Here is a 16,879-nt window from a genome sequence, read left to right as displayed (position 1 = left end):
TTCGTCACTTCCAGCGTCATACTTGACGCCGAGACCTATCACACTGTTGCGTCATTAGTGACGCGAGTGTGTCATTTCTGGTCTTTTTCATTATTTCAATACCCCATTGATGTTTGCCTCTTGCTTTTTTCTATCAGAGGGCTATGCTATTTGCATTTTTTTCCCATTCCTGAAACTGTCATATAAGGAAATAGATAATTTTGCTTTATATGTTGTTTTTTCTCTTACATTTTGCAAGATGTCTCAATCTGATCCTGCCTCAGAAGTTTCTGCTGGAACATTGCTGCCTGACATCGGTTCTACCAAAGCTAAGTGCATTTGTTGTAAAATTGTAGAAATTATCTCGCCAAATGTAATTTGTAATAGTTGTCATGATAAACTTTTACATGCCGATAGTGTATCCATCAGTAATAGTACATTGCCAGTTGCAGTTCCTTCAACTTCTAATGTGCATGATATACCTGTAAATTTTAAAGAATTTGTTTCTGATTCTATTCTGAAGGCTTTGTCTGCATTTCCACCTTCAAATAAATGTAAAAGGTCTTTTAAAACTTCTCATTTAGTTGATGAAATTTCAAATGACCAACAACATAATAATTTATCCTCTTCTGATGAGGATCTATCTGATTCAGAAGATCCTTCCTCAGACATTGACACTGACAAATCTACTTATTTATTTAAAATTGAGAATATGCGTTCTTTATTAAAAGAAGTGTTAATTACTTTGGATATTGAGGTAACCAGTCCTCTTGATGTTCAGTCTAATAAACGTTTAAATGCTGTTTTTAAACCTCCTGTGGTTTCTCCAGGGGTTTTTCCTATTCCTGATGCTATTTCTGATATGATTTCTAAGGAATGGAATAAGCCAGGTACTTCTTTTATTCCTTCTTCAAGGTTTAAAAAATTGTATCCTTTACCAGCAAAATCTATAGAGTTTTGGGAAAAAATCCCCAAAATTGATGGGGCTATTTCTACTCTTGCTAAACATACCACTATTCCTATGGAAGATAGTACTTCCTTTAAGGATCCTTTAGATAGGAAGCTTGAATCTTATCTAAGGAAGGCCTATTTATATTCAGGTCATCTTCTCAGACCTGCAATTTATTTGGCTGATGTTGCGGCTGCATCAACTTTCTGGTTGGAGAATTTAGTGCAACAGGAATTGAATTCTGACTTATCTAGCATTATTCGCTTACTGCAATATGCTAATCATTTTATTTGTGATTCTATTTTTGATATTATCAAAATTGATGTTAGATCCATGTCTTTAGCTATTTTAGCTAGAAGAGCTTTGTGGCTTAAATCCTGGAATGCTGATATGACAGCTAAATCTAGATTACTATATCTTTCTTTCCAAGGTAATAATTTATTTGGTTCTCAGTTGGATTCTATTATTTCAACTGTTACTTGGGGAAAGGGAGTTTTTCTGCCTCAGGATAAAAAACCTAAGGGTAAATCTAAGGCTTCTAACCGTTTTCGTTCCTTTTGTCAGAATAAGGAACAAAAACTCAATCCTCCCCCCAAGGAATCTGCTTCCAATTGGAAGCCTTCCTCAAATTGGAATAAATCCAAGCCTTTTAGGAAACCAAAGTCAGCCCCTAAGTCTGCATGAAGGTGCGGCCCTCATTCCAGCTCAGCTGGTAGGGGGCAGATTAAGGTTTTTCAAGGATGTTTGGATAAAATCTGTTCAAAATCAATGGATTCAGAGCATTGTCTCTCAAGGGTATCGAATAGGATTCAGAGTAAGACCTCCTGTGAGAAGATTTTTTCTCTCACGTATCCCAGTAAAGCCAGTAAAAGCTCAGGCTTTCCTGAAGTGTGTTTCAGACCTGGAGTTTTAAGGGGTAATCATGCCAGTTCCTCTTCTGGAACAAGGTTTGGGGTTTTATTCAAATCTATTCATTGTCCCAAAGAAGGAAAATTTATTCAGACCAGTTCTGGATCTGAAAATTTTGAATCGTTATGTAAGAGTACCAACTTTCAAGATGGTGACTATAAGACTATTCTGCCTTTTGTTCAGCGAGAACATTATATGTCCACAATAGACTTGCAGGATGCATACCTTCATATTCCAATTCATCCAGAACATTATCAGTTTCTGAGATTCTCTTTTCTAGACAAGCATTACCAATTTGTTGCTCTTCCATTTGGCCTAGCAACAGCTCCAAGAATCTTTTCAAAGGTTCTGGGTGCCCTACTCCCTACTCTCTACAATTGGGAAGCGGATTATCTCAGCTGCCAGACTTTACTTCCAGGAGAGTGGTCTCTCCATCCAGATGTTTTTTCTCAGATTGTTCAGATGTGGGGTCTTCCAGAGATAGATCTCATGGCCTCTCATCTAAACAAGAAACTTCCCAGATACCTGTCCAGGTCCAGGGATGTTCAGACGGAAGCAGTGGATGCGCTGACACTTCCTTGGTGTTATCATCCTGCTTACATTTTACCGCCTCTAGTTCTCCTTCCAAGAGTGATTTCCAAAATCATCATGGAACAATCATTTGTGTTGCTGGTGGCGCCAGCATGGCCACACAGGTTTTGGTATGCAGATCTGGTTCGGATGTCCAGTTGCCCACCTTGCCCACTTCCGTTACGGCCAGACCTACTATCTCAAGGTCCGTTTTTCCATCAGGATCTCAATTAATTAAATTTGAAGGTATGGAAATTGAACGCTTAGTACTAAGTCATAGAGGTTTCTCTGACTCAGTGATTAATACTATGTTACAAGCTCGTAAATCTGTCTCTAGAAAGATTTATTATAGAGTTTGGAAGATTTACATTTCATGGTGTTCTTCTCATAAATTTTCTTGGCATTCTTTTAGAATTCCTAGAATTTTACAGTTTCTTCAGGATGGTTTGGATAAGGGTTTGTCTGCAAGTTCCTTGAAACGACAAATCTCAGCTTTTCCTGTTTTATTTCACAGAAAGATTGCTATACTTCCTGATATACACTGTTTTGTACAGGCTTTAGTTCGTATTAAGCCTGTCATTAAATCAATTTCTCCTCCTTGGAGTCTTAATTTGGTTCTGAAGGCTTTACATGATCCTCCATTTGAGCCTATGCATTCTTTGGACATTAAACTACTTTCTTGGAAAGTGTTGTTCCTTTTGGCTGTTTCTTCTGCTAGAAGAGTTTCTGAGCTATCTGCTCTTTCTTGTGAATCTCCTTTTCTGATTTTTCATCAGGATAAGGCGGTTTTGCGGACTTCATTTGAATTTTTACCTAAGGTTGTGAATTCTAACAACATTAGTAGAGAAAGTGTTGTCCCTTCCTTGTGTCCTAATCCTAAGAATCCTTTGGAAAGATCCTTACATTCTTTGGATGTGGTGAGAGCTTTGAAATATTATGTTGAAGCTACTAAAGGTTTCAGGAAGACTTCTAGTCTATTTGTTTTATTTTCTGGTCCTAGGAAAGGTCAGAAGGCCTCTGCTATTTCCTTGGCCTCTTGGTTAAAGCTTTTGATTCATCAAGCTTATTTGGAGTCGGGTCAATTACAGCTCATTCTACTAGATCAGTCTCCACTTCGTGGGCTTTTAAGAATGAAGCTTCAGTTGATCAGATTTGCAAAGCAGCGACTTGGTCCTCTTTGCATACATTTACTAAATTCTACCGTTTTGATGTATTTGCTTCTTCGGAAGCAGTTTTTGGTAGAAAAGTTCTTCAGGCAGCTGTTTCAGTTTGATTCTTCTGCTTTTGTTTTAAGTTTTTTTCTTTCAAAAATGAAAATAAACTTTTTTTTTGGTTGTGAACTAATTTTTTCAGCAGAATATGGCTGTTTTTATTTTATTCCCTCCCTCTCTAGTGACTATTGAGTGGAGATCCACATCTTGGGTATTGATATCCCATATGTCACTAGCTCATGGACTCTTGTCAACTACATGAAAGAAAACATAATTTATGTAAGAACTTACCTGATAAATTTATTTATTTCATATTGGCAAGAGTCCATGAGGCCCACCCCTTTTTATGGTGGTTATGATTTTTTTTATAAAGCACAATTATTTCCAAATTTACTTTGTTGATGCTTTCTACTCCTTTCTTTATCACCCCACTGCTTGGCTATTCGTTAAACTGAATTGTGGGTGTGGTGAGGGGTGTATTTATAGGCATTTTGAGGTTTGGGAAACTTTGTCCCTCCTGGTAGGATTGTATATCCCATATGTCACTAGCTCATGGACTCTTGCCAATATGAAAGAAATGAATTTATCAGGTAAGTTCTTACATAAATTATGTTTTTCCAACTCAGTGATTCTGTTCTTGAATTGTCTTTATTTTTGCCTGACATGTTGGTGTTATATCTTTCACTTGGATGTTATAAGTTGCATGAGTTGTAATTACAACTGGATAAACAAAAACTGTGTGTGTCTTTATTTCAGCAACAAAATGTGATTATTTTCAAGGGGGGTGATTCTTTTCAATACCCACTGTACACATATTAACATATAAATATATATGTATATAATCATATACATATATATTTGTTTGCTGCCCATTGCTGCATTACTTACCCCCTTAGTTGTGCAAGGTTCTGACGCCGTCTGTGACGGAATCAAAATGATGCGTCCATAGGAGCCTATGGAACTCACTCTTGTGAGGGCAAAGCTTCCTAGCAATGCACTAGTATTACAAAGTGTTGCTCTAATATCGCTTGCATGCAAGCGAAATTTAGCGCTCCACTTGTAAGCTGGCCCTTAGAATTTTACAATTATCTGTAATGGTTTTCCTTAGTAAAATAGCATTCTTTAACAATATCTATACTCCAGACTACATATTCACTTTATCAGACTTGATTTTATGGTCCTACAAGCTGTTCTACATGTTGGCCTGAGCTTATCCAGCAACTGTCTATACCTGGGTGATTGCAAGTGACCAAAACTGAACTTTAGATATATACTGTAGCATTCAGAGTCTATCATAGCTCAAAAAAAGTTTCCAATAAATAAATAAATTGCAGTAAAATACATGTATGCAGAATTTTTAAAATGAATAAAAACAGCATTAATCTTAAAGATAGCACTAAACATAATACTAGATGAATCCATCTTTGTGTATTGCTTTATCACAGCAGCACTGACAAAAAAACCTAATTCACAAGACTTTATTTTAAATACACAGTTAAACAGACTTTAAAATCTTTGGCACTCAGAATGAATAATTAATTTGAATTCCTTATTAGTAAGCAAAAACATTTTGATGACCTGATTAACATGCTAATACACAAGGTCTCTATACAGAGCCCTGCCAACAGACTGTTCCTTAAATTTTCCAGTGGTCTTAAACTGGTCTCTGGTTACGTTTGTTTTGGAATTATCTAACTGTATAGTGTTAAAAAAGCTTTAGAACTTTGTAGATATAACCCAGTCAACCATGTAAATAGAGATTCTTTTTTTTCATTCAACAAAGCCTCCCATGTTTTAAGCAGCAATTTATGTACCCTTAGTTTCACCTTGGATTTGGATGAACTGCGACCACTGCATTTAAAGAATTAAGCCCTGTAATGTTAAATGGCTAATTGCAGTACTTATTCCAAAAGGTTAGAAAAATCCCTTTGAGAGCTGCTCACAGTAACTTAACTTAATTGTATATGTTGCATATTCGTATTTTGTTACACAAGTTTATTTGAAACCACTCCGGTTGACATATATTGTAATTCCCCCAGTTCACCTATTTCTAGTATATCTAGTAACCGCTGGTAACAATAAAAAAATAAATGAAAAAAAAATAGGAGTTTACCTTTGTGGAGGTAATATCTCTCAGTTAGTCTTTCACTTTTACTATTTTAACAAACACATCATCTTTTTATGAATCCAAAATTGGAAATTTTGGGGGGAAAAAACAGCATTCCAAAATATATTCATAAACTCATAAAACATAAGCAGTTTCTGGGGAATTTTAAGTAACATCAGAAGGCTGAACTGTGGCTCAAGAGTTTACCTTAGCTTTGTGGGAACACTATATAGCAGTGTGCACTGCTCCTAGATGCATAGATTACCGAATAAATCAATAAATAGAGCAGTAGCGGGTTATTCAAGGGAAAATGTTTATACACACAAACAGGGCCAGCCTTAGGGCAAGGCGAGCGAGGCAGCCACCTAGGACCCCACGCTTGTGCCAATTTTAAAATTTTAAAAAAAAATATATATTATTTTTTTGCTGCCATAATTTATTTTAATATATTTTTGCCGCCATTTTTTGACCGGCAGCCCGGAAACTAAGGACTTGGAGAGGGTAGTGACTGGTGGTGAGGAAAAAACTTGGATTTCTACTACTATTTGGACACAACTATAGAGGACTAATCACGATCCAAAAAATTATTATAATTTTCAACACTGGTTATTTCTTATCAGAAATATTTGAGAGCACTGCCACATTATCACACTTGTATTTTTTTTAACCATCTTATGTACTTTTTAATATAATTTGGTCTACTATAGGGTACCCTATAACCTGTCATTTTTTATAATAAATGTTTATTTTACTATATTATCTATTTTACTATATAATTGGATTTTAATATAGACTGTTAATAGAATAGGGTGATATTTAAGCCTTTTTGGCGCTCCCTCTTTCTGTATTACTGGTGGTGAGGAGTCACATGACGGTGTGACGTGTGAGAAGCAGAAGAAGCTTCAAGCATCAAAGCAGCCATGAGCAGTAGCAGCAGGCGCCAGGGGTGGAACTGGGGCATCATTTGTTTGCAGGCCATACCCATCTTCCCTACCTATAATTGCCAGGGGATTACTGAAAGCGATCAATTAATGTGTTAATCGCATTGCATGATTTAGAAGCGCATGCCACTTTCATACGGATCTATCATCTTATAAGGGAATTTGTGACGTGATGTTGGAAGCGCAAATTTATTATATCTCATTTGTGTTTATTCTACATAACTCACAAGATTTGTCAGTGCCAGTATTTCTCATGCAAGCACATTTTAGTGTACCTTTCCTCTCTAGTGATGCTTTTGCTGGGGGGCTGAGGGCATCATTTTATTGCTGGGAGCATCATTTTATTGCAGGTGGGCTGGGGAATCATTTTATTGCTGGGGGCATCATTTTTTTTCTTGAATTGTGTTTTATTGAGGTTTCAAAATAGATAAAGAACAACAAGGTCATTTTCCAGTTATGGTCATATACAATTGTCAAAATATAAACAATATTATCAATAAAAACAGACATTTGGGTCCACTTAACAATCTACAAATATACACACGCATATGATTCATAATAGAAAAACTTACCCATTGGGGGCATCATTTTATTGCAGGGAGGCTGGGGGAATCATTTATTGCTGTGGGCATAATTTATTACAGAGGGGGCTGGGATCATAATTTTATTGCAGGGGTGCTGAGGGCATCATTTTATTGCAGCGGGTCTGGGGGCATAATTTTATTGCAGGAGGGCTGGGGGAATCATTTATTGCTGGGGGCATAATTTATTACAGAGGGGGCTGGGAGCATAATTTTAAAGCAGGGGTAGTGGAGGCATAATTTTTTTGCAGCGGGGCTGGGGGCATCATTTATGGCTAGGGGCATCATTTTATTGCAGGGGGGCTTGGGGAATCATTTATTGCAGGGGGGCTGGGGGGCATCATTTATGGCTGGGAGCATCATTTTATTGCAGGGGGGTTGGGGGAATCATTAATTGCAGGTGGGCTGGGGGCATCATTTATGGCTGGGGGCATCATTTTATTGCAGGGAGTCTGGGGGAATAATTTATTGCTGGGGTCATAATTTATTACAGTGGGGCTGGGGGCATCATTTATTGCAGGGGGTGGTGCTATTACAGTATTGTAAGGTATTTTACATGTGTTCTGATTCACCATAACATGTATATTAATAAAAAAACAACTTTGAGTAGCCTATTTTCAGTGTGGTTATATCAGCCATTATATGCTTCTTGGTTGTTTATCATAAAATATGATTTGACTGTCTTTCTTGGCCGCTGACTCCTATTGGTGTGGTGCATGTTACGTGAGTGTCAGGGTTTTTACTGTTTTGTTTGCCATGTGCTGCTGGCAGCCATTTTACTTACCTCTCTTGCAGACTATGGTGCATTGTGGGGGATGCTGCTCATTTCCTGCACTTCCTATTATGGCCAGACTGGTGCGCATCATCCGTGTGAGACAGGATGCAGTCTCAGAATTGTGATGTCATCACTTATTATTTAAAGGGCCACTGTTCAATATGCTTTGCCATTGCGTTGTCTCAGACCTGTTTGTGAGAGCTCCTGTATATTACCTGGCTATCTGACGTCCCTCCTGGTTCCTGATCCCTGGCTTGTTCCTGACTCTGCTGTTTTCCTTGTTCCTAATTCCGGCTCGTCTGACTACTAATTTTGGCTCCTGACTCGGCTCATCTGACTATTCACTTTGGCTCCTGAATCGGCTCGTCTGACTTCCTAGCTTGTTATTTGACTTGTGGACTTTTTATTAGTTTTTGCTATTAATAAAGGTGTGATTATTTTTGCACTTCTCATCTCAGTCTGGTTCCTGGCACCCTGACATTACGCAAAGGCCATGAATCCTGATGGTGCTGATAATCCACCTTTACCTGCCATAATTTCCAGGATGGATGAACAGGATCACCGCTTGGATCAATTTGCACTAGCCCTGCAAACCCTGCTGACTCGCACTGCACATTTGGACCAAAATGTCCCGCATGTTATGGCTGCTCCTGTTTCTGCATCTTAAACTAGTCCTACCAGGAGCATGTCCGGTTCTGCACCACTACCTCAGCGATATGGAGGCGATACTAATCAGTGCAGAGGGTTTTTGAACCAGGTGGGCATTTACTTTGAGATGTTACCTCAGGCGTTTCCCTCTGACAGAGCTAAGGTGGGATTTCTCATCTCGTTACTCGCTGACACAGCTCTTGCCTGGGCTAATCCCTTGTGGGAGACTAATAAACCTGTTATTTCAAATTACCCTGAATTTGTGGCCTCCTTTCGAAGGGTATTTGATGTTCCGGCTAGCTCCTCCTCTGCTGCTAAACGACTCATGTCCATTCAGCAAGGTACAAGATCTGTTGCTCAGTATGCCATTGAGTTCCGTACACTTGCCACAGAGGTAGGTTGGAACAATGAAGCCCTTGTTGCCGCCTTCTTTCATGGGCTCTCTGATGCGATTAAAGACAAAGTTTCTGCCAGAGATTTACCAGAGGATCTTGAGGCATTGGTGTCTTTTTTTATCCTAATTGACATCAGACTAAGTGAGAGGCCCTCTTTCAAGGAGCGCTTGCGGAAGCCTCCTGTTCCGTTGTCTCCTATGTGTTCGTTCCCCACCCATGCCTCCCTCTCCTCCCTTGCCTCCTGGTCCCGAGTCACCAGGTACTGCTGAGCCGATGCAGTTGGGATTCATGCTTCTCTCTGTGGCGGAGAGGGACTTTAGGAGGAGGGAGGGGCTCTGCCTCTATTGTGGGTTACAGGGCCACCTTTTGAAGTCTTGTCCTACACGGCCGGGAAACGCTCACACCTAAGGTCCTGTCGGTGGCAGACCTTGGGTGGTTTATCCTCATCCCCGGAACCACTAAAGGAGAAACCTTTGATCATGGTTGTCCTTTCCTGGGTGGATTCCTCCATAGTCACCCAGGCTCTTGTTGTCTCCAGTGCTGCAGGCCATTTCATTGACAGTGCTTTTGTATCAAAACACTCCATTCCTGTTTTGCCTCGGTCTGTTCCACTTGCTATTGTGGCCATTGATGGCAGGCCCCTTCATCCCGCACTCGTTACTCATGAAACTGCTCTGTTATCCATGGCTGTTGGAGCTCTCCATTTTTAAACCCTCTAGTTCCAGGTGATAAACTCTCCGCATTTTCCGGTTGTTCTGGGTTATCCCTGGCTCCAAAAGCACATTCCCAGTCTCGATTGGCGCAGGTCCAAAATTTTGTCGTGGTCTCCGCAATGTATTTCCACTTGTCTTTGGAAACCAGTTAAAGTCTTGTGCACTTCTTTGGTATCTCAATTGCCAGAGGAGTACCAAGAGTTCCTAGACGTTTTTGACGAGGTGCGTGCCAGTACGTTGCCTCCTCACCGGTCTTACAATTGTACCATAGACCTGCAACCTGGAGCAATTCCTCCTCGGGCCGGGTTTACCCTCTGTCTGTTGTGGAGAGTTGTGCTATGGAGGAGTATATTGCCGATGCTCTGTCACGGGGGATCATCCACTAATCCTGCTCTCCTGCAGGGGCTGGCTTCTTCTTTGTGAAGAAAAAGGGTGGCGAGTTAAGACCATGCATCCATTATAGGGGTCTTAATCGTCTTACCATTAAGAATGCTTACCCTATTCCGCTCATTACGGAACTCTTTGACCAACTCAAGGGAGCTAGGGTCTTTACTAAACTTCATTTGAGAGGAGCGTACAATCTCGTTAGGATCAAGGAGGGCCACGAATGGAAAACAGCATTTAACACCAGGAGCGGGCATTATGAGTATCTTGTAATGCCCTTTGGCCTATGTAATGCTCCTGCTGTTTTCCAGGAATTTATAAATAATGTCCTAAGAGATATGCTGCAACAATGTGTTGTGGTGTACTTAGACCACATCCTCATACACTCACCCACACTTGAGGCTCATCGTTCTGATGTTACACAGGTTCTTCAGAGACTACGTGAGAATGTCCTGTTTTGTAAACTCGAGAAGTGTGAGTTCCATCAGACTCAAGTAACCTTCCTAGGTTATGTTATCTCTGTTGCAGGGTTTTCCATGGATCCTGACAAATTGTCTGCAGTTCTGCAGTGGCCTCGCCCAGTTGGTCTTCGGTCTATTCAACGTTTTTAGGGGCTTGCCAATTACTATAGAAAGTTTATTAAAAACTTTTCTTCCTTGGTCAAACCTATCACAGACATGACCCGTAAAGAGAATGATCCACTCCATTGGTCACCTACTGCTATTAAGGCCTTTGATAGTCTTAAGACTGCCTTTGCTGCCGCTCCTGTTTTGGCTCATCCTAACCCTGATCTGCCTTTCGTTCTTGAGGTCGATGCTTCTGAGACTGGAGTAGGTGCCCTCTTGTCTCAACGTCCTATGCCTGACGGTTCCTTGCATCTGTGTGATTAGCAATTATGACATTGGCGACAGGGAATTACTGGCTATAATTTTGGCACTCAAGGAATGGAGAATTCTTCTCGAGGGTACTAGCGTGCCAGTGCTCATTCTTACTGACCACAAGAATTTAACTTATCTTTCTGAAGCAAAACGTTTGTCACCCCGACAGGCCAGATGGGCGCTATTTTTGTCTCGGTTTAATTTTGTGGTCTCCTACCTGCCTGGTAGTAAGAATGTTAGGGCTGATGCCCTCTCTCGACAATTTTCGCCTCTGTCCAAGGAGGAGTCTGTACCTACTCCAGTTATACCCCCTGACCATATTTTGGCTACCATACATACTAATTTGACTTCTCCCTTGGGGGAGGAGATCCTAGCTGCACAAACCAATGCACCTCCTGAGAAACCTAGTGGTAAGTGTTTTGTTCCTGAGAATCCTCGAACTAAACTTTTGCACACTTACCACTATCCTAAAGCCGCAGGTCACCCAGGCAAGAACCAAATGATTTGGTCTGTCACTCGACAATTCTGGTGGCCAGGTCTTCGTTCTGATGTTGCTGCGTATGTTACTTCTTGCTCAGTTTGTGCACAGAATAAGACTCTTCTTCAACCTATTGCTAATGGTGAGCGTCCTTGGACACATCTTTCCATGGACTTCATTGTCGAGCTCCCTGTTTCCAATGGCAATACTGTTATCCTTATGGTGGTTGACCGTTTTTCTAAAATGTCACATTGCATTCCCTTGAAGAAGTTGCCTACCGCTCAGGAGCTTGCTTCAATTTTTGCCCGGGAGGTCTTCCATTTACATGGGTTAACCAAGGAGATAGTGTCGGAACTTTTGTGCTCAAATGGGGATCCAGCTTTCCTTCTCCTCGGCATATCACCCTCAATCCAATGGAGCTGCGGAACGGTCTAATCAAGCTCTGGAACAGTTCCTCCGTTGCTATGTCTCAAATCACCACAATAATTGGTCTGAACTGTTACCTTGGGCTGAGTTTGCTCATAATAGTGCTATAAATGCTTCCTTCAAGTTATCCCCGTTCATGGCAAATTATGGGTTTCAACCATCCTTGTTGCCCGATTCATTCATGTCTCAGGGTATTCCGGCTTTGGAGGAGCATCTCTGGCAACTCCGTTCCACGTGGGTGCAGATTCAGGATTGCCTTCATCGTTCTATGCAGCGCCAAAAGTTCCAGGCTGATCGTAGGCATATACCCGTGCCTTTCTACCAGGTTGGTGAGAGAGTTGGCTGTCCTCCCGCAACTTGAACCTTTGTGTGCCTTCCAATAAACTGGCTCCCCATTATGTTGGTCCTTTTCAAATACTCCGACAGGTCAATCCTGTGGCTTACGCTCTTGACCTTCCTCCTGCAATGCGCATCTCCAATGTTTTTCATGTCTCCCTCTTGAAACCATTGGTTTGTAATCAGTTTACCACTGTGTTGCCTCATCCCCGTCCTATCTTTGTTGACAACCATGAGGAGTATGAGGTCTGCAGCATTATTGACTCTCGTATGTCCAGGGGCTGCGTACAGTGTTTGGTTTACTGGAGGGGCTACGGTCCAGAGGAGCGTTCATGGGTTCCCTCCTCTGATGTTCATGCTCCTGCCCTCCTCCGTGCCTTCCATGCCCGTTTCCCCAATAAGCCTTTTGTCCTCCCACGAGGGAGGGGTCGTTGAGGGGAGGGTACTGTCAGGGTTTTTACCTGTTTTGTTTGCCATGTGCTGCTGGCAGCCATTTTACTCACCTCTCTTGCAGACTATGGTGCATGGTGGGGGATGCTGCTCATTTGCTGCACTTCCGATTATGGCCAGACTGGGGTGCATCATCCGTGTGAGACAGGATGCAGTCTCAGAATTGTGATGTCATCACTAATTATTTAAAGGGCCTCTGTTCAGTATGCTTTGCCTTTGCGTTGTCTCAGACCTGTTTGTGAGAGCTCCTGTATATTACCTGGCTATCTGACGTCCCTCCTGGTTCCTGGACCCTGGCTTGATCCTGACTCTGCTGTTTTCCTTGTTCCGGATTCCGGCTCGTCTGACTACTCGCTTTGGCTCCTGACTCGGCTTGTCTGACTATTCGCTTTGGCTCCTGACTCAGCTCGTCTGACTACCAGCTCTGGTTTTTGATTCCTGGCTTGTTATTTGACTTGTGGACTTTTTATTATTTTTTGCTATTAATAAAGGTGTGATTATTTTTGCACTTCTCGTCTTAGTCTGATTCCTGGCACCCTGACAGTGAGGTGTCACTAATAAAAGCTCAATAACAAAGCTTGGCATACCATCATGTGTCTCAATACCTCAAGTTATGGATTTAAAATTGTATAAAGTAAATACCACACAACTGTAATTTGTAGCTAACCAGCTTGCCTTAGTTAAAGTAAGTACCTGCACTTGCTAGGGCCTGCCCTGGTGTCTCTGTAATGTTCTTGTGTTCATAAGAAAACACATAAAAATAAGACCCAGTTCAACTCAACTTATCCTAATTGTCAGCATAATACTTCATTATATACATAAACAGTTCTTCCAATAGTACAAATGGTATATTGCAATATATACAATGTTATAGTGCTCCACATTAGTGGATTTATATGGTTTTTTATATAAATTGTTGTGCATTAACCTTAAATGATTTTTCTTTTTTAATTATCTTAAATTATTATTTTTTTATTTTTAAAAGCTGTGGGGGTGGGTTTGGGGCGGAGATTGGACGTAATTGGAAGCAGAGATTTGGCGGAGTTGGAGGCGGGGATTGGGTGGGTTGGAGGCGGAGATTGGGTGGGGTTTGGGTGGGGAGAAAGGGGGCCCCATTTTGTCATCCTGCCTTGGGCCCCTGCAATTGCTAGGGCTGGCCCTGCACAGACATTCACATACAGTATATATATATATATATACATATATATTTATACAGTATATATATATATATATATATATATATATATATATATATATATATATATATATATATATATATATATATATATACAAAACACGGAAGGGAACTGCACTCTCATACCGTACCGGGTACACATCCTATGACCCTGCAACATGCTCAGCCCTGGGTGCCACTGGCACTCACAGGAAGCTGTGCTGTCCCCAGAGCCACAAGCAGTTAACCCCAGACAGGTCTGGGTGCAAGAACCATAGGGAAAATTACAAAACAAATTAATACAACACACAGAGAAAACCCAGCACTCACTTACAAGCTCTCAGCTAAGATTTAAAAGCAAAACTGGAAAGGTTAGTCACCGCATCTGGCCAAATGGGACAAGCTCAGGTACCACGTCAAGGTCCTCTCCAATACCTGAGACCCTAAAACAGCCACGTATATGTCTAGGGTGATTACATATTCCTGTGCCCCCTTTTTTTGTTTTCAGTTTGTTTGGATTTGAAAGCTTGCATTGTGTGGCTGTTTTAGGGTCTCAGGTATTGGAGAGGACCTTGACGTGGTACCTGAGCTTGTCCCATTTGGCCAGATGCGGTGACTAACCTTTCCAGTTTTGCTTTTAAATCTTAGCTGAGAGCTTGTAAGTGAGTGCTGGGTTTTCTCTGTGTGTTGTATTAATTTGTTTTGTAATTTTCCCTATGGTTCTTGCACCCAGACCTGTCTGGGGTTAACTGCTTGTGGCTCTGGGGACAGCACAGCTTCCTGTGAGTGCCAGTGGCACCCAGGTCTGAGCATGTTGCAGGGTCATAGGATGTGTACCCGGTCCGGTATGAGAGTGCAGTTCCCTTCCGTGTTTTGTATATGTCTAGGGTGATTACATATTCCTGTGCACCCTTTTTTTGTTTTCAGTTTGTTTGGATTTGAAAGCTTGCAATGTGTGGCTGTTTTAGGGTCTCAGGTATTGGAGAGGACCTTGACGTGGTACCTGAGCTTGTCCCATTTGGCCAGATGCGGTGACTCACCTTTCCAGTTTTGCTTTTAAATCTTAGCTGAGAGCTTGTGAGTGCTGGGTTTTCTCTGTGTGTTGTATTAATTTGTTTTGTAATTTTCCCTATGGTTCTTGCACCCAGACCTGTCTGGGGTTAACTGCTTGTGGCTCTGGGGACAGCACAGCTTCCTGTGAGTGCCAGTGGCACCCAGGGCTGAGCATATTGCAGGGTCATAGGATGTGTACCCGGTCCGGTATGAGAGTGCAGTTCCCTTCCGTGTTTTGTATATGACTAGGGTGATTACATATTCCTGTGCACCCTTTTTTTGTTTTCAGTTTGTTTGGATTTGAAAGCTTGCATTGTGTGGCTGTTTTAGGGTCTCAGGTATTGGAGAGGACCTTGACGTGGTACCTGAGCTTGTCCCATTTGGCCAGATGCGGTGACTAACCTTTCCAGTTTTGCTTTTAAATCTTAGCTGAGAGCTTGTAAGTGAGTGCTGGGTTTTCTCTGTGTGTTGTGTGTGTGTGTGTGTGTATGTATATATATATGTATTCAATATACTTCCACCAGTTGCTGGGGACATTATGGACTTGGATTCATGTTATGTAAGATCCATATGGATTTAATGTTTGTATGAATAATTATACAGTATATCTGGAAAATTCTAATAAAGAAACAACAAAGAAGAAAATCAGCAAACATACTTGGCATAAGCCCATTGTACACAGCAAACATTGGAAATACTGTATGTACAAAAACTGATGAGTTTATAAAATTCTATTGTAAAAACTTTCAAAGTGCTGTTGTTTATCTTGGACATCAAAATGAAACATTGCATGTTTCATGAGAAAATTAATACATTTCAGATGGGATTTTAAGAGAATTGCTCGCTAGCATAATTTGAAGATTTAGGGCCAGATTACAATTTGAGCAGTATTTTGCGTTTCCAATATAGCGATAACTTCACTAGAATTAAGATTTTTGTGCTAGTTGGATTGCGTTGGTATTACAAGTTAAAAGTAAACAGTTTTTGCTCTGGGGGAACCCAACTAGCACAAAAATCTGAACTTAAAATATTGCGTGCGCGTTTCCGTATTCCCCCACAGAAGTCATTGGAGAAACACCATCACATATGCTCAATAACGCTAACCCAACATGAAAATATGAATATTTCATATTCCAATGTTCCTTACATAACGGAATACAGGTATACCTCACCTTACAGCGCTTCCCTTTACATCGCTTCGCTAATACAGCGCTTTGTGGAGCTGAAGTTCAACCTCCAAATATTTGAAACAGTGCTGTAATCATTGTGCGATCTGTGTCTCAGTGTTATAGTCTGGCAAATTGTACTACAGTAATTGTCACTATTTTACAGGTACAGTATTTATTGAATACTGTGCTGTGCTAGTGTTAAACTAAACAAGCAATATTGCACCTCTAATATATGTTAGTTTAAACATGTTTTTAAGTTTTTAAACACACTGGCAAGTGAAAAGATAGCTAAAACTGCCTTGTTTCACTTTAAGGCGGTTTTCACTTTACAGCGGGGCTCCGGTCCCTAACCCGCTGTATGAGCGGGGTATACCTGTATGTTCTATTTATTCATAATTAAATATTTTTATAAATATCTGATGTTTTTTTAAACAAATATATATTTATACCTATATATATAATTATATATAGGTAGATATATATAGAAATATCTATTTAAAAATACAAAGAACATATTCCCATATGTACAGCGCAACGGAATGTCAAATATTTATAGTAAATACATAGTTAAAACCTTTATTAAACATGAATATTGCATAAATATGTTTTTTCATCTACTTAACAGCAAAAGGCTCTAATGCATTTCTATTTATGTCTATATGTGAGTACATATATATTTATGTTTATATGTGTATATATGTCTGTAAATACATATATACACATATAAATACATAAATACATATGTACACACAC

This window comes from Bombina bombina, chromosome 2 (assembly GCF_027579735.1).
Source record: "Bombina bombina isolate aBomBom1 chromosome 2, aBomBom1.pri, whole genome shotgun sequence".
NCBI lineage: Eukaryota > Metazoa > Chordata > Amphibia > Anura > Bombinatoridae > Bombina > Bombina bombina.
The sequence above is the reverse complement of the archived record's forward strand: the minus strand, read 5'-3'. Positions refer to the sequence as shown.